Source organism: Manis javanica, chromosome 1, assembly GCF_040802235.1.
Source record: "Manis javanica isolate MJ-LG chromosome 1, MJ_LKY, whole genome shotgun sequence".
Taxonomy (NCBI): domain Eukaryota; kingdom Metazoa; phylum Chordata; class Mammalia; order Pholidota; family Manidae; genus Manis; species Manis javanica.
Window position 1 is genome coordinate 61,308,514 of NC_133156.1, and position 21,167 is coordinate 61,329,680.

Genomic DNA, 21,167 nt, shown 5'->3' on the forward strand with positions numbered 1-21,167 from the left:
ATCGGAACCTCACGGTCAGCATCGACACAACCGACACGTCACCGCGATGCTGTCACTCAATCTCTCCCTCACCCTCATATCAGAAAAAGCACTGCACTGCAGGAATAACACTATCCTGCCCATACCCTTTACAGAACATGTAACCCTAACCCTAGGCTTGGACTGTGCACGGGACCCATCAGAATACTTTAATCGTCACCTCCACAAAATCGTACACCCGAGACCCAATATCGCACTCACCCTAACATTACAGACGGACCCTAACTCGAAACGAAACCCTATCACCAAGGTACACCTTCTCAAACACCGAACCCTAACCCTAGCCCTGACTATGGGACCGGACCCCTTCCATGAATATCGTCGTCGCACATATCTCACTGTAACACTGTCATTCAATCACACTGTCTCCCTCACATCAGAGCGGAGTCCTAAATGTAAACATAACCTTATCCAGCCCATACACCTTACTGAACCCATAAACCTAACCGTACGTACCATTGCCCCTGGGACTGATACCTCACAGTCAACATCGACAACACCCACAGCTCACCCTACACCTGCCACTCAATGTCGCCCTCACCCTCACATCAGAGCCAGATTCTCACTGTAATCATATTGCTCTCCTGCCCATATGCATTAACAAACGCTTAACTCTAACCCTAGACCTGTATTCTGTTCCTCACCCATCAGAGTACCTTTCTTGAAGGCCCCACAAAATAGTGAATGAGCGAGCGACTCTCGCCCTCGATCTCACATCACAGTCAGAACCTCACTGTAGCCGAAGCACAATCCTGACGTTTCCTGTTTACAAACACAGAAATGTAATCGTAGCCCTGGCACATGAACTTGACCGTCACGTTGAACACCGACATCACCCCGAGTTCACAATGTACGTGGCACTCAATGTCGACTTATCCCTCACATTGGAGGCAGATTCAGATTGTAATTGTAGCGGTATCCTGAATGTAAGCATTGCAAAACACTTACACCTAATTCTAACCCAGGACTCGGCGCCGTTTTCCTCAGTATTCCTTTAAGGTAAGCCACACCAAAGCAGAAACCTGAGATCCAATTTTGTATTCACCCTCACATCAGGGACCTCTCCTGACTCTAAGCGGAACCGTATCTCCCATGAACACATTCCCACATATTGAATCCTAACGCTAGCCCCGAATGATGTACCTGACCCTAACATGAATATCAAAGTCACCTGTGTCTCAAGGTAGCACTGTCATTCAATCTCACTGTCGCCCTCACATCACAGCTGACACCGAAGTGTCCTCATAAACCTATCCTATCCGGACACCTTACTGAAACCCTAGCCGTAAACCTTGCCATGGCTGCTGGGTCAGAACCTCACGGTCAAAATCGACATAACGCACACATCACCGAGGTGCGCGCAATCTCGCCGTCACCCTCACATCACAGCCGGACGCTAACACGAATCAAATCCTTTCAACCACGTACAACTTTCCAAACACCGAACAATAACCCTCGCACTGAATCTCGGTAAAGGCTCCTACCATGAACATCGACGTCACCCTGGTGTCACTGTAACACTGTCATTCAATCATGCTGTGTAGCTCACATCAGAACCGAGTCCTAAATGGAAACAGAACCGTATCATGCCTACACATCTCACTGAACACTTAACCCTACCCCTAGCTCTGGCCCCTGGACCTGACACGTCAGGGACAACATTGACAAACCCCACCGCTCCACATATACCTGACACTCAATCTCGCCCTCACCCTCAGACCAGAGACAGAACCTCACTGTAAAAGTAGCACTCTCCTACCCATAACGATTACCGAACATCTAACCCTAACCGTAGACTTGGAGTGTGCATGGGAACCATCAGAATGCTTTAAGGGTCAGCCCCACAAAATCATAAACCTAAGACCCAATCTCCCACTCACCCTCCCATTACAGTCGAAACGTAACTCGAACTGAAACACTATCACCAACGTACACCATCCCAAACACCGAACACTAACCCTAGCCCTGACTCTTGGAACAGACGCCTACCGTGAATATCAACGTCACCCGTGTCTCAACGTAACACTGTCATTCAATCTCACGGTTGCCCTCATATCTCAGCCGACCCCTAAATGTACTGATAACCCCATCCTGTCAGTACACATTGCTGAACACTGAACCCTAGCCCTTGCACGGCTGCCAGGATCGGAACCTCACGGTCAGCATCGACACAACCGACACGTCACCGCGATGCTGTCACTCTATCTCTCCCTCACCCTCATATCAGAAAAAGCACCTCACTGCAGAAATAACACTATCCTGCCCATACCCTTTACAGAACATGTAACCCTAACCCTAGGCTTGGACTGTGCACGGGACCCATCAGAATGCTTTAATCGTCAGCTCCACAAAATCGTACACCCGAGACCCAATATCGCACTCACCCTAACATTACAGACGGACCCTAACTCGAAACGAAACCCTATCACCAAGGTACACCTTCTCAAACACCGAACCCTATCCCTAACCCTGACTATGGGACCGGACCCCTTCCATGAATATCGTCGTCGCACATATCTCACTGTAACACTGTCATTCAATCACACTGTCTACCTCACATCAGAGCGGAGTCCTAAATGTAAACATAACCTTATACAGCCCATACACCTTACTGAACCCATAACCCTAACCGTACGTACACTTGCCCCTGGGACTGATACCTCACAGTCAACATCGACAACACCCACAGCTCACCCTACACCTGCCACTCAATGTCGCCCTCACCCTCACATCAGAGCCAGATTCTCACTGTAATCGTATTGCTCTCCTGCCCATGTGCATTAACAAACACTTAACTCTAACCCTAGCCCTGTATTCTGTTCCTCACCCATCAGAATTCCTTTCTGTAGGCCCCACAAAATAGTGAATGAGCGACCGACTCTCGCCCTCGATCTCACATGACAGTCAGAACCTCACTGTAGCCGAAGCACAATCCTGACGTTACCTGTTTACAAACACAGAAACGTAAGCGTAGCCCTGGCACATGAACTTGACCGTCACGGTGAACACCGACATCACCCCGAGTTCACAATGTACGTGGCACTCAACGTCGACTTATCCATCACATTGGAGGCAGATTCAGATTGTAATTGTTGCGGTATCCTGAACGTAAGCATTGCAAAACACTTACACCTAATTCTAGCCCAGGACTCGGTGCCGTTTTCCTCAGAATTCCTTTAAGGTAAGCCCCACCAAAGCAGAAACCTGAGATCCAATTTTGCATTCACCCTCACATCAGGGACCTCTCCTGACTCTAAGCGGAACCGTATCTCCCATGAACACATTCCCACATATTGAATCCTAACCCTAGCCCCGAATGATGTACCTGACCCTAACATGAATATCAAAGTCACCTGTGTCTCAAGGTAGCACTGTCATTCAATCTCACTGTCGCCCTCACATCACAGCTGACACCGAAGTGTGCTCATAAACCTATCCTATCCGGACACCTTACTGAAACCCTAGGGGTAAACCTTGCCATGGCTGCTGGGTCAGAACCTCACGGTCAAAATCGACATAACGCACACATCACCGAAAAAGTGCGCGCAATCTCGCCGACACCCTCACATCACAGCCGGACGCTATCATGAATGAAATCCTTTCACCCACGTACAACTTTCCAAACACCGAACAATAACCCTCGCACTGAATCTCGGTAAAGGCTCCTACCATGAACATCGACGTCACCCTGGTGTCACTGTAACACTGTCATTCAATCATGCTGTGTAGCTCACATCAGAACCGAGTCCTAAATGGAAACAGAACCGTATCATGCCTACACATCTCACTGAACACTTAACCCTTCCCCTAGCTCTGGCCCCTGGACCTGACACGTCAGGGACAACATTGACAAACCCCACCGCTCCACATATACCTGACACTCAATCTCACCCTCACCCTCAGACCAGAGACAGAACCTCACTGTAAAAGTAGCACTCTCCTACCCATACCGATTACCGAACATTTAACCCTAACCGTAGACTTGGAGTGTGCTTGGGAACCATCAGAATGCTTTAAGGGTCAGCCCCACAAAATCATAAACCTAAGACCCAATCTCCCACTCACCCTCCCATTACAGTCGAAACGTAACTCGAACTGAAACACTATCACCAACGTACACCATCCCAAACACCGAACACTAACCCTAGCCCTGACTCTTGGAACAGATGCCTACCGTGAATATCAACGTCACCCGTGTCTCAACGTAACACTGTCATTCAATCTCACGGTTGCCCTCATATCTCAGCCGACCCCTAAATGTACTGATAACCCCATCCTGTCAGTACACATTGCTGAACCCTGAACCCTAGCCCTTGAACGGCTGCCAGGATCGGAACCTCACGGTCAGCATCGACACAACCGACACGTCACCGCGATGCTGTCACTCAATCTCTCCCTCACCCTCATATCAGAAAAAGCACCTCACTGCAGAAATAACACTATCCTGCCCATACCCTTTACAGAACATGTAACCCTAACCCTAGGCTTGGACTGTGCACGGGACCCATCAGAATGCTTTAATCATCAGCTCCACAATATCGTACACCCGAGACCCAATATCGCACTCACCCTAACATTACAGACGGACCCTAACTCGAAACGAAACTCTATCACCAAGGTACACCTTCTCAAACACCGAACCCTAACCCTAGCCCTGACTGTGGGACCGGACCCCTTCCATGAATATCGTCGTCGCACATATCTCACTGTAACACTGTCATTCAATCACACTGTCTCCCTCACATCAGAGCGGAGTCCTAAATGTAAACATAACCTTATCCAGCCCATACACCTTACTGAACCCATAACCCTAACCGTACGTACCCTTGCCCCTGGGACTGATACCTCACAGTCAACATCGACAACACCCACAGCTCACCCTACACCTGCCACTCAATGTCGCCCTCACCCTCACATCAGAGCCAGATTCTCACTGTAATCATATTGCTCTCCTGCCCATGTGCATTAACAAACACTTAACTCTATCCCTAGCCCTGTATTCTGTTCCTCACCCTTCAGAATTCCTTTCTGTAGGCCCCACAAAATAGTGAATGAGAGACCGACTCTCGCCCTCGATCTCACATGAGAGTCAGAACATCACTGTAGCCGAAGCACAATCCTGACGTTACCTGTTTACAAACACAGAAACGTAAGCGTAGCCCTGGCACATGAACTTGACCGTCACGGTGAACACCGACATCACCCCGAGTTCACAATGTACGTGGCACTCAACGTCGACTTATCCCTCACATTGGAGGCAGATTCAGATTGTAATTGTTGCGGTATCCTGAACGTAAGCATTGCAAAACACTTACACCTAATTCTAGCCCAGGACTCGGTGCCGTTTTCCTCAGAATTCCTTTAAGGTAAGCCCCTCCAAAGCAGAAACCTGAGATCCAATTTTGCATTCACCCTCACATCAGGGACCTCTCCTGACTCTAAGCGGAACCGTATCTCCCATGAACACATTCCCACATATTGAATCCTAACCCTAGCCCCGAATGATGTACCTGACCCTAACATGAATATCAAAGTCACCTGTGTCTCAAGGTAGCACTGTCATTCAATCTCACTGTCGCCCTCACATCACAGCTGACACCGAAGTGTGCTCATAAACCTATCCTATCCGGACACCTTACTGAAACCCTAGGGGTAAACCTTGCCATGGCTGCTGGGTCAGAACCTCACGGTCAAAATCGACATAACGCACACATCACCGAAAAAGTGCGCGCAATCTCGCCGACACCCTCACATCACAGCCGGACGCTATCATGAATGAAATCCTTTCACCCACGTACAACTTTCCAAACACCGAACAATAACCCTCGCACTGAATCTCGGTAAAGGCTCCTACCATGAACATCGACGTCACCCTGGTGTCACTGTAACACTGTCATTCAATCATGCTGTGTAGCTCACATCAGAACCGAGTCCTAAATGGAAACAGAACCGTATCATGCCTACACATCTCACTGAACACTTAACCCTACCCCTAGCTCTGGCCCCAGGACCTGACACGTCAGGGACAACATTGACAAACCCCACCGCTCCACATATACCTGACACTCAATCTCACCCTCACCCTCAGACCAGAGACAGAACCTCACTGTAAAAGTAGCACTCTCCTACCCATACCGATTACCGAACATCTAACCCTAACCGTAGACTTGGAGTGTGCTTGGGAACCATCAGAATGCTTTAAGGGTCAGCCCCACAAAATCATAAACCTAAGACCCAATCTCCCACTCACCCTCCCATTACAGTCGAAACGTAACTCGAACTGAAACACTATCACCAACGTACACCATCCCAAACACCGAACACTAAACCTAGCCCTGACTCTTGGAACAGACGCCTACCGTGAATATCAACGTCACCCGTGTCTCAACGTAACACTGTCATTCAATCTCACGGTTGCCCTCATATCTCAGCCGACCCCTAAATGTACTGATAACCCCATCCTGTCAGTACACATTGCTGAACCCTGAACCCTAGCCCTTGCACGGCTGCCAGGATCGGAACCTCACGGTCAGCATCGACACAACCGACACGTCACCGCGATGCTGTCACTCAATCTCTCCCTCACCCTCATATCAGAAAAAGCACCTCACTGCAGAAATAACACTATCCTGCCCATACCCTTTACAGAACATGTAACCCTAACCCTAGGCTTGGACTGTGCACGGGACCCATCAGAATGCTTTAATCGTCAGCTCCACAAAATCGTACACCCGAGACCCAATATCGCACTCACCCTAACATTACAGACGGACGCTAACTCGAAACGAAACCCTATCACCAAGGTACACCTTCTCAAACACCGAACCCTAACCCTAGCCCTGACTATGGGACCGGACCCATTCCATGAATATCGTCGTCGCACATATCTCACTGTAACACTGTCATTCAATCACACTGTCTCCCTCACATCAGAGCGGAGTCCTAAATGTAAACATAACCTTATCCAGCCCATACACCTTACTGAACCCATAACCCTAACCGTACGTACCCTTGCCCCTGGGACTGATACCTCACAGTCAACATCGACAACACCCACAGCTCACCCTACACCTGCCACTCAATGACGCCCTCACCCTCACATCAGAGCCAGATTCTCACTGTAATCATATTGCTCTCCTGCCCATGTGCATTAACAAACACTTAACTCTAACCCTAGCCCTGTATTCTGTTCCTCACCCATCAGAATTCCTTTCTGTAGGCCCCACAAAATAGTGAATGAGCGACCGACTCTCGCCCTCGATCTCACATGACAGTCAGAACCTCACTGTAGCCGAAGCACAATCCTGACGTTACCTGTTTACAAACACAGAAACGTAAGCGTAGCCCTGGCACATGAACTTGACCGTCACGGTGAACACCGACATCACCCCGAGTTCAAAATGTACGTGGCACTCAATGTCGACTTATCCCTCACATTGGAGGCAGATTCAGATTGTAATTGTTGCGGTATCCTGAACGTAAGCATTGCAAAACACTTACACCTAATTCTAGCCCAGGACTCGGTGCCGTTTTCCTCAGAATTCCTTTAAGGTAAGCCCCACCAAAGCAGAAACCTGAGATCCAATTTTGTATTCACCCTCACATCAGGCACATCAGGGACCTCTCCTGACTCTAAGCGGAACCGTATCTCCCATGAACACATTCCCACATATTGAATCCTAACCCTAGCCCCGAATGATGTACCTGACCCTAACATGAATATCAAAGTCACCTGTGTCTCAAGGAAGCACTGTCATTCAATCTCACTGTCGCCCTCACATCACAGCTGACACCGAAGTGTGCTCATAAACCTATCCTATCCGGACACCTTACTGAAACCCTAGCCGTAAACCTTGCCATGGCTGCTGGGTCAGAACCTCACGGTCAAAATCGACATAACGCACACATCACCGAAAAAGTGCGCGCAATCTCGCCGTCACCCTCACATCACAGCCGGACGCTATCATGAATGAAATCCTTTCACCCACGTACAACTTTCCAAACACCGAACAATAACCCTCGCACTGAATCTCGGTAAAGGCTCCTACCATGAACATCGACGTCACCCTGGTGTCACCGTAACACTGTCATTCAATCATGCTGTGTAGCTCACATCAGAACCGAGTCCTAAATGGAAACAGAAACGTATCATGCCTACACATCTCACTGAACACTTAACCCTACCCCTAGCTCTGGCCCCTGGACCTGACACGTCAGGGACAACATTGACAAACCCCACCGCTCCACATATACCTGATACTCAATCTCGCCCTCACCCTCAGACCAGAGACAGAACCTCACTGTAAATGTAGCACTCTCCTACCCATACCGATTACCGAACATCTAACCCTAACCGTAGACTTGGAGTGTGCAGGGGAACCATCAGAATGCTTTAAGGGTCAGCCCCACAAAATCATAAACCTAAGACCCAATCTCCCACTCACCCTCCCATTACAGTCGAAACGTAACTCGAACTGAAACACTATCACCAACGTACACCATCCCAAACACCGAACACTAACCCTAGCCCTGACTCTTGGAACAGACGCCTACCGTGAATATCAACGTCACCCGTGTCTCAACGTAACACTGTCATTCAATCTCACGGTTGCCCTCATATCTCAGCCGACCCCTAAATGTACTGATAACCCCATCCTGTCAGTACACATTGCTGAACCCTGAACCCTAGCCCTTGAACGGCTGCCAGGATCGGAACCTCACGGTCAGCATCGACACAACCGACACGTCACCGCGATGCTGTCACTCAATCTCTCCCTCACCCTCATATCAGAAAAAGCACCTCACTGCAGAAATAACACTATCCTGCCCATACCCTTTACAGAACATGTAACCCTAACCCTAGGCTTGGACTGTGCACGGGACCCATCAGAATGCTTTAATCATCAGCTCCACAATATCGTACACCCGAGACCCAATATCGCACTCACCCTAACATTACAGACGGACCCTAACTCGAAACGAAACTCTATCACCAAGGTACACCTTCTCAAACACCGAACCCTAACCCTAGCCCTGACTGTGGGACCGGACCCCTTCCATGAATATCGTCGTCGCACATATCTCACTGTAACACTGTCATTCAATCACACTGTCTCCCTCACATCAGAGCGGAGTCCTAAATGTAAACATAACCGTATCCAGCCCATACACCTTACTGAACCCATAACCCTAACCGTACGTACCCTTGCCTCTGGGACTGATACCTCACAGTCAACATCGACAACACCCACAGCTCACCCTACACCTGCCACTCAATGTCGCCCTCACCCTCACATCAGAGCCAGATTCTCACTGTAATCATATTGCTCTCCTGCCCATGTGCATTAACAAACACTTAACTCTAACCCTAGCCCTGTATTCTGTTCCTCACCCATCAGAATTCCTTTCTGTAGGCCCCACAAAATAGTGAATGAGCGACCGACTCTCGCCCTCGATATCACATCACAGTCAGAACCTCACTGTAGCGGAAGCACAATCCTGACGTTACCTGTTTACAAACACAGAAACGTAAGCGTAGCCCTGGCACATGAACTTGACCGTCACGGTGAACACCGACATCACCCCGAGTTCACAATGTATGTGGCACTCAACGTCGACTTATCCCTCACATTGGAGGCAGATTCAGATTGTAATTGTTGCGGTATCCTGAACGTAAGCATTGCAAAACACTTACACCTAATTCTAGCCCAGGACTCGGTGCCGTTTTCCTCAGAATTCCTTCAAGGTAAGCCCCACCAAAGCAGAAACCTGAGATCCAATTTTGCATTCACCCTCACATCAGGGACCTCTCCTGACTCTAAGCGGAACCGTATCTCCCATGAACACATTCCCACATATTGAATCCTAACCCTAGCCCCGAATGATGTACCTGACCCTAACATGAATATCAAAGTCACCTGTGTCTCAAGGTAGCACTGTCATTCAATCTCACTGTCGCCCTCACATCACAGCTGACACCGAAGTGTGCTCATAAACCTATCCTATCCGGACACCTTACTGAAACCCTAGGGGTAAACCTTGCCATGGCTGCTGGGTCAGAACCTCACGGTCAAAATCGACATAACGCACACATCACCGAAAAAGTGCGCGCAATCTCGCCGACACCCTCACATCACAGCCGGACGCTATCATGAATGAAATCCTTTCACCCACGTACAACTTTCCAAACACCGAACAATAACCCTCGCACTGAATCTCGGTAAAGGCTCCTACCATGAACATCGACGTCACCCTGGTGTCACTGTAACACTGTCATTCAATCATGCTGTGTAGCTCACATCAGAACCGAGTCCTAAATGGAAACAGAACCGTATCATGCCTACACATCTCACTGAACACTTAACCCTACCCCTAGCTCTGGCCCCTGGACCTGACACGTCAGGGACAACATTGACAAACCCCACCGCTCCACATATACCTGACACTCAATCTCACCCTCACCCTCAGACCAGAGACAGAACCTCACTGTAAAAGTAGCACTCTCCTACCCATACCGATTACCGAACATCTAACCCTAACCGTAGACTTGGAGTGTGCTTGGGAACCATCAGAATGCTTTAAGGGTCAGCCCCACAAAATCATAAACCTAAGACCCAATCTCCCACTCACCCTCCCATTACAGTCGAAACGTAACTCGAACTGAAACACTATCACCAACGTACACCATCCCAAACACCGAACACTAAACCTAGCCCTGACTCTTGGAACAGACGCCTACCGTGAATATCAACGTCAACTGTGTCTCAACGTAACACTGTCATTCAATCTCACAGTTGCCCTCATATCTCAGCCGACCCCTAAATGTACTGATAACCCCATCCTGTCAGTACACATTGCTGAACCCTGAACCCTAGCCCTTGCACGGCTGCCAGGATTGGAACCTCACGGTCAGCATCGACACAACCGACACGTCACCGCGATGCTGTCACTCAATCTCTCCCTCACCCTCATATCAGAAAAAGCACCTCACTGCAGAAATAACACTATCCTGCCCATACCCTTTACAGAACATGTAACCCTAACCCTAGGCTTGGACTGTGCACGGGACCCATCAGAATGCTTTAATCGTCAGCACCACAATATCGTACACCCGAGACCCAATATCGCACTCACCCTAACATTACAGACGGACCCTAACTCGAAACGAAACCCTATCACCAAGGTACACCTTCTCAAACACCGAACCCTAACCCTAGCCCTGACTATGGGACCGGACCCCTTCCATGAATATCGTCGTCGCACATATCTCACTGTAACACTGTCATTCAATCACACTGTCTCCCTCACATCAGAGCGGAGTCCTAAATGTAAACATAACCTTATCCAGCCCATACACCTTACTGAACCCATAACCCTAACCGTACGTACCATTGCCCCTGGGACTGATACCTCACAGTCAACATCGACAACACCCACAGCTCACCCTACACCTGCCACTCAATGTCGCCCTCACCCTCACATCAGAGCCAGATTCTCACTGTAATCATATTGCTCTCCTGCCCATATGCATTAACAAACACTTAACTCTATCCCTAGCCCTGTATTCTGTTCCTCACCCATCAGAATACCTTTCTTGTAGGCCCCACAAAATAGTGAATGAGCGACCGACTCTCGCCCTCGATCTCACATCACAGTCAGAACCTCACTGTAGCCGAAGCACAATCCTGACGTTACCTGTTTACAAACACAGAAACGTAAGCGTAGCCCTGGCACATGAACTTGACCGTCACGGTGAACACCGACATCACCCCGAGTTCACAATGTACGTGGCACTCAATGTCGACTTATCCCTCACATTGGAGGCAGATTCAGATTGTAATTGTTGCGGTATCCTGAACGTAAGCATTGCAAAACACTTACACCTAATTCTAGCACAGGACTCGGTGCCGTTTTCCTCAGAATTCCTTTAAGGTAAGCCCCACCAAAGCAGAAACCTGACATCCAATTTTGTATTCACCCTCACATCAGGGACCTCTCCTGACTCTAAGCGGAACCGTATCTCCCATGAACACATTCCCACATATTGAATCCTAACCCTAGCCCCGAATGATGTACCTGACCCTAACATGAATATCAAAGTCACCTGTGTCTCAAGGTAGCACTGTCATTCAATCTCACTGTCGCCCTCACATCACAGCTGACACCGAAGTGTGCTCATAAACCTATCCTATCTGGACACCTTACTGATACACTAGCCATAAACCTTGCCATGGCTGCTGGGTCAGAACCTCACGGTCAAAATCGACATAACGCACACATCACCGAAAAAGTGCGCGCAATCTCGCCGTCACCCTCACATCACAGCCGGACGCTACCATGAATGAAATCCTTTCACCCACGTACAACTTTCCAAACACCGAACAATAACCCTCGCACTGAATCTCGGTAAAGGCTCCTACCATGAACATCGACGTCACCCTGGTGTCACTGTAACACTGTCATTCACTCATGCTGTGTAGCTCACAACAAAACCGTGTCCTAAATGGAAACAGAACCGTATCATGCCTACACATCTCACTGAACACTTAACCCTACCCCTAGCTATGGCCCCTGGACCTGACACGTCAGGGACAACATTGACAAACCCCACCGCTCCACATATACCTGACACTCAATCTCGCCCTCACCCACAGACCAGAGACAGAACCTCACTGTAAAAGTAGCACTCTCCTACCCATAACGATTACCGAACATCTAACCCTAACCGTAGACTTGGAGTGTGCATGGGAACCATCAGAATGCTTTAAGGGTCAGCCCCACAAAATCATAAACCTAAGACCCAATCTCCCACTCACCCTCCCATTACAGTCGAAACGTAACTCGAACTGAAACACTATCACCAACGTACACCATCCCAAACACTGAAAACTAACCCTAGCCCTGTATTCTGTTCCTCACCCATCAGAATACCTTTCTTGTCGGCCCCACAAAATAGTGAATGAGAGACAGACTCTCGCCCTCGATCTCACATCACAGTTAGAACCTCACTGTAGCCGAAGCACAATCCTGACGTTACCTGTTTACAAACACAGAAAAGTAAGCGTAGCCCTGGCACATGAACTTGACCGTCACGGTGAACACCGACATCACCCCGAGTTCACAATGTACGTGGCACTCAATGTCGACTTATCCCTCACATTGGAGGCAGATTCAGATTGTAATTGTAGCGGTATCCTGAACGTAAGCATTGCAAAACACTTACACCTCACTCTAGCCCAGGACTCGGCGCCGTTTTCCTCAGAATTCCTTTAAGGTAAGCCCCACCAAAGCAGAAACCTGAGATCCAATTTTGTATTCACCCTCACATCAGGTACCTCTCCTGACTCTAAGCGGAACCGTATCTCCCATGAACACATTCCCACATATTGAATCCTAACCCTAGCCCCGAATGATCTACCTGACCCTAACATGAATATCAAAGTCACCTGTGTCTCAAGGTAGCACTGTCATTCAATCTCACTGTCGCCCTCTCATCACAGCTGACACCGAAGTGTGCTCATAAACCTATCCTATCCGGACACCTTACTGAAACCCTAGCCGTAAACCTTGCCATGGCTGCTGGGTCAGAACCTCACGGTTAAAATCGACATAACGCACACATCACCGAAAAAGTGCGCGCAATCTCGCCGTCACTCTCATATCACAGCCGGACGCTAACACGAATCAAATCCTTTCACGCAAGTACAACTTTCCAAACACCGAACCATAACCCTCGCACTGAATCTCGGAAAAGGCTCCTACCATAAACATCGACGTCACCCTGGTGTCACTGTAACACTGTCATTCAATCATGCTGTGTAGCTCACATCAGAACCGAGTCCTAAATGGAAACAGAACCGTATCATGCCTACACATCTCACTGAACACTTAACCCTACCCCTAGCTCTGGCCCCTGGACCTGACACGTCAGGGACAACATTGACAAACCCCACCGCTCCACATATACCTGACACTCAATCTCGCCCTCACCCTCAGACCAGAGACAGAACCTCACTGTAAAAGTAGCACTCTCCTAACCATACCGATTACCGAACATCTAACCCTTACCGTAGACTTGGAGTGTGCATGGGAACCATCAGAATGCTTTAAGGGTCAGCCCCACAAAATCATAAACCTAAGACCCAATCTCCCACTCACCCTCCTATTACAGTCGAAACGTAACTCGCACTGAAACACTATCACCAACGAACACCATCCCAAACACCGAACACTAACCCTAGCCCTGACTCTTGGAACAGACGCCTACCGTGAATATCAACGTCACCCGTGTCTCAACGTAACACTGTCATTCAATCTCACGGTTGCCCTCATATCTCAGCCGACCCATAAATGTACTGATAACCCCATCCTGTCAGTACACATTGCTGAACCCTGAACCCTAGCGCTTGCACGGCTGCCAGGATAGGAACCTCACGGTCAGCATCGACACAACCGACACGTCACCGCGATGCTGTCACTCAATCTCTCCCTCACTCTCATATCAGAAAAAGCACCTCACTGCAGAAATGACACTATCCTGCCCATATCCTTTACAGAACATGTAACCCTAACCCTAGGCTTGGACTGTGCACGGGACCCATCAGAATGCTTTAATCGTCAGCTCCACAAAATCGTACACCCGAGACCCAATATCGCACTCACCCTAACATTTCAGACGGACCGTAACTCGAAACGAAACCCTATCACCAAGGTACACCTTCTCAAACAGCGAACCCTAACCCTAGCCCTGACTATGGAACCGGACCCCTTCCATGAATATCGTCGTCACACATATCTCACTGTAACACTGTCATTCAATCACACTGTCTCCCTCACATCAGAGCGGAATCCTAAATGTAAACATAACCTTATCCAGCCCATACACCTTATTGAACCCATAACCCTAACCGTACGTTCCCTTGCCCCTGGACTGATACCTCACAGTCAACATTGACAACACCCACAGCTCACAATACACCTGCCACTCAATGTCGCCCTCACCCTCACATCAGAGCCAGATTCTCACTGTAATCATATTGCTCTCCTGCCCATATGCATTAACAAACACTTAACTCTATCCCTAGCCATGTATTCTGTTCCTCACCCATCAGAATACCTTTCTTGTAGGCCCCACAAAATAGTGAATGAGCGACCGACTCTCGCCCTCCATCTCACATCACAGTCAGAACCTCACTGTAGCCGAAGCACAATCCTGACGTTACCTGTTTACAAACACAGAAACGTAAGCGTAGCCCTGGCACATTAACTTGAACGTCACGGGGAACACCGACATCACCCCGAGTTCACAATGTACGTGGCACTCAATGTCGACTTATCCCTCACATTGGAGGCAGATTCAGATTGTAATTGTTGCGGTATCCTGAACGTAAGCATTGCAAAACACTTACACCTGATTCTAGACCAGGACTCGGTGCCGTTTTCCTCAGAATTCCTTCAAGGTAACCCCACCAAAGCAGAAACCTGAGATCCAATTTTGTATTCACCCTCACATCAGGGACCTCTCCTGACTCTAAGCAGAACCGTATCTCCCATGAACACATTTCCACATATTGAATCCTAACCCTCGCCCAGAATGATGTACCTGACCCTAACATGAATATCAAAGTCACCTGTGTCTCAAGGTAGCACTGTCATTCAATCTCACTGTCGCCCTCACATCACAGCTGACACCGAAGTGTGCTCATAAACCTATCCTATCCGGACACCTTACTGAAACCCTAGCCGTAAACCTTGCCATGGCTGCTGGGTCAGAACCTCACGGTCAAAATCGACATAACGCACACATCACCGAAAAAGTGCACGCAATCTCGCCGTCACCCTCACATCACAGCCGGACGCTATCATGAATGAAATCCTTTCACCCACGTACAACTTTCCAAACAACGAACAATAACCCTCGCACTGAATCTCGGTAAAGGCTCCTACCATGAACATCGACGTCACCCTGGTGTCACTGTAACACTGTCATTCAATCATGCTGTGTAGCTCACATCAAAACCGAGTCCTAAATGGAAACAGAACCGTATCATGCCTACACATCTCACTGAACACTTAACCCTACCCCTAGCTCTGGCCCCTGGACCTGACACGTCAGGGACAACATTGACAAACCCCACAGCTCCACAAATACCTGACCCTCAATCTCGCCCTCACCCTCAGACCAGAGACAGAACCTCACTGTAAAAGTAGCACTCTCCTACCCATACCGATTACCGAACATCTAACCCTAACCGTAGACTTGGAGTGTGCATGGGAACCATCAGAATGCTTTAAGGGTCAGCCCCACAAAATCATAAACCTAAGACCCAATCTCCCACTCACCCTCCCATTACAGTCGAAACGTAACTCGAACTGAAACACTATCACCAACGTACACCATCCCAAACACCGAACACTAACCCTAGCCCTGACTCTTGAAACAGACGCCTACCGTGAATATAAACGTCACCCGTGTCTCAACGTAACACTGTCATTCAATCTCACAGTTGCCCTCATATCTCAGCCGACCCCTAAATGTACTGATAACCCCATCCTGTCAGTACACATTGCTGAACCCTGAACCCTAGCCCTTGCACGGCTGCCAGGATCGGAACCTCACGGTCAGCATCGACACAACCGACACGTCACCGCGATGCTGTCACTCAATCTCTCCCTCACCCTCATATCAGAAAAAGCACCTCACTGCAGAAATAACACTATCCTGCCCATACCCTTTACAGAACATGTAACCCTAACCCTAGGCTTGGACTGTGCACGGGACCCATCAGAATGCTTTAATCGTCAGCTCCACAATATCGTACACCCGAGACCCAATATCGCACTCACCCTAACATTGCAGACGGACCCTAACTCGAAACGAAACCCTATCACCAAGGTACACCTTCTCAAACACCGAACCCTAAATCTAGCCCTGACTATGGGACCGGACCCCTTCCATGAATATCGTCGTCGCACATATCTCACTGTAACACTGTCATTCATTCACACTGTCTCCCTCACATCAGAGCGGAGTCCTAAATGTAAACATAACCCTATCCAGCCCATACACCTTACTGAACCCATAACCCTAACCGTACGTACCCTTGCCCCTGGGACTGATACCTCACAGTCAACATCGACAACACCCACAGCTCACCCTACACCTGCCACTCAATGTCGCCCTCACCCTCACATCAGAGCCAGACTCTCACTGTAATCATATTGCTCTCCTGCCCATGTGCATTAACAAACACTTAACTCTAACCCTAGCCCTGTATTCTGTTCCTCACCCGTCGGAATACTTTTCTTGTAGGCCCCACAAATAGTGAGTGAGCGACCGACTCTCGCCCTCGATCTCACATCACAGTCAGAACCTCACTGTAGCCGAAGCACAATCCTGACGTTACCTGTTTACAAACACAGAAACGTAACCGTAGCCCTGGCACATGAACTTGACCGTCACGGTGAACACCGACATCACCCCGAGTTCACAATGTACGTGGCACTCAATGTCGACTTATCCCTCACATTGGAGGCAGATTCAGATTGTAATTGTTGCGGTATCCTGAACGTAAGCATTGCAAATCACTTCCTAATTCTAGCCCAGGACTCGGTGCCGTTTTCCTCAGAATTCCTTTAAGGTAAGCCCCACCAAAGCAGAAACCTGAGATCCAATTTTGTATTCACCCTCACATCAGGGACCTCTCCTGACTCTAAGCGGAACCGTATCTCCCATGAACACATTCCCACATATTGAATCCTAACCCTAGCCCCGAATGATGTACCTGACCCTAACATGAATATCAAAGTCACCTGTGCTCAAGGTAGCACTGTCATTCAATCTCACTGTCGCCCTCACATCACAGCTGACACCGAAGTGTGCTCATAAAAGTATCCTATCCGGACACCTTACTGAAACCCTATCCGTAAACCTTGCCATGGCCGCTGGGTCAGAACCTCACGGTCAAAATCGACATAACGCACACATCACCGAAAAAGTGCGCGCAATCTCGCCGTCACACTCACATCACAGCCGGACGGTAACACGAATCAAATCCTTTCACCCACGTACAACTTTCCAAACACCGAACAATAACCGTCGCACTGAATCTCGGTAAAGGCTCCTACCATGAACATCGACGTCACCCTGGTGTCACTGTAACACTGTCATTCAATCATGCTGTGTAGCTCACATCAGAACCGAGTCCTAAATGGAAACAGAACCGTATCATGCCTACACATCTCACTGAACACTTAACCCTACCCCTAGCTCTGGCCCCTGGACCTGACACGTCAGGGACAACATTGACAAACCCCACCACTCCACATACACCTGACACTCAATCTCGCCCTCACCCTCAGACCAGAGACAGAACCTCACTGTAAAAGTAGCACTCTCCTACCCATACCGATTACCGAACATCTAACCCTAACTGTAGACTTGGAGTGTGCATGGGAACCATCAGAATGCTTTAAGGGTCAGCCCCACAAAATCATAAACCTAAGACCCAATCTCCCACTCACCCTACCATTACAGTCGAAACGTAACTCGAACTGAAACACTATCACCAACGTACACCATCCCAAACACGGAACTCTAAACCTAGCCCTGACTCTTGGAACAGACGCCTACCGTGAATATCAACGTCACCCGTGTCTCAACGTAACACTGTCATTCAATCTCACGGTTGCCCTCATATCTCAGCCGACCCCTAAATGTACTGATAACCCCATCCTGTCAGTACACATTGCTGAACCCTGAACCCTAGCCCTTGCACGGCTGCCAGGATCGGAACCTCACGGTCAGCATCGACACAACCGACACGTCACCGCGATGCTGTCACTCAATCTCTCCCTCACCCTCATATCAGAAAAAGCACTGCACTGCAGAAATAACACTATCCTGCCCATACCCTTTACAGAACATGTAACCCTAACCCTAGGCTTGGACTGTGCACGGGACCCATCAGAATGCTTTAATCGTCAACTCCACAAAATCGTACACCCGAGACCCAATATCGCACTCACCCTAACATTACAGACGGACCCTAACTCGAAACGAAACCCTATCACCAAGATACACCTTCTAAAACACCGAACCCTAACCCTAGCCCTGACTATGGGACCGGACCCCTTCCATGAATATCGTCGTCGCACATATCTCACTGTAACACTGTCATTCAATCACACTGTCTCCCTCACATCAGAGCGGAGTCCTAAATGTAAACATAACCTTATCCAGCCCATACACCTTACTGAACCCATAAACCTAACCGTACGTACCATTGCCACTGGGACTGATACCTCACAGTCAACATCGACAACACCCACAGCTCACCCTACAACTGCCACTCAATGTCGCCCTCACCCTCACATCAGAGCCAGATTCTCACTGTAATCATATTGCTCTCCTGCCCATATGCATTAACAAACACTTAACTCTATCCCTAGCCATGTATTCTGTTCCTCACCCATCAGAATACCTTTCTTGTAGGCCCCACAAAATAGTGAATGAGCGACCGACTCTCGCCCTCGATCTCACATCACAGTCAGAACCTCACTGTAGCCGAAGCACAATCCTGACGTTACCTGTTTACAAACACAGAAACGTAAGCGTAGCCCTGGCACATGAACTTGACCGTCACGGTGAACACCGACATCACCCCGAGTTCACAATGTACGTGGCACTCAATGTCGACTTATCCCTCACATTGGAGGCAGATTCAGATTGTAATTGTTGCGGTATCCTGAACGTAAGCATTGCAAAACACTTCCTAATTCTAGCCCAGGACTCGGTGCCGTTTTCCTCAGAATTCCTTTAAGGTAAGCCCCACCAAAGCAGAAACCTGAGATCCAATTTTGTATTCACCCTCACATCAGGGACCTCTCCTGACTCTAAGCGGAACCGTATCTCCCATGAACACATTCCCACATATTGAATCCTAACCCTAGCCCCGAATGATGTACCTGACCCTAACATGAATATCAAAGTCACCTGTGCTCAAGGTAGCACTGTCATTCAATCTCACTGTCGCCCTCACATCACAGCTGACACCGAAGTGTGCTCATAAACCTATCCTATCCGGACACCTTACTGAAACCCTAGCCGTAAACCTTGCCATGGCTGCTGGGTCAGAACCTCACGGTCAAAATCGACATAACGCACACATCACCGAAAAAGTGCGCGCAATCTCGCCGTCACCCTCACATCACAGCCGGACGCTATCATGAATGAAATCCTTTAACCCACGTACAACTTTGCAATCACCGAACAATAACCCTCGCACTGAATCTCGGTAAAGGCTCCTACCATGAACATCGACGTCACCCTGGTGTCACTGTAACACTGTCATTCAATCATGCTGTGTAGCTCACATCAGAACCGAGTCCTAAATGGAAACAGAACAGTATCATGCCTACACATCTCACTGAACACTTAACCCTACCCCTAGCTCTGGCCCCTGAACCTGACACGTCAGGGAAAACATTGACAAACCCCACCGCTCCACATATACCTGACACTCAATCAGGCCCTCACCCTCATATCAGAAAAAGCACCTCACTGCAGAAATAAACACTATCCTGCCCATACCCTTTACAGAACATGTAACCCTAACCCTAGGCTTGGTCTGTGCACGGGACCCATCAGAATGCTTTAATCGTCAGCTCCACAAAATCGTTCACACCCGAGAGCCAATATCGCACTCACCCTAACATTACAGACGGACCCTAACTCGAAACGAAACCCTATCACCACGGTACACCTTCTCAGACACCGAACCCTAACCCTATCCCTGACTATGGGACCGGACCCCTTCCATGAATATCGTCGTCGCACATATCTCACTGTAACACTGTCATTCAATCACACTGTCTCCCTCACATCAGAGCGGAGTCCTAAATGTAAACATAACCTTATCCAGCCCATACACCTTACTGAACCCATAACCCTAACCGTACGTACCCTTGCCCCTGGGACTGATACCTCACAGTCAACATCGACAACACCCACAGCTCACCCTACACCTGCCACTCAATGTCGCCCTCACCCTCACATCAGAGCCAGATTCTCACTGTAATCATATTGCTCTCCTGCCCATATGCATTAACAAACGCTTAACTCTAACCCT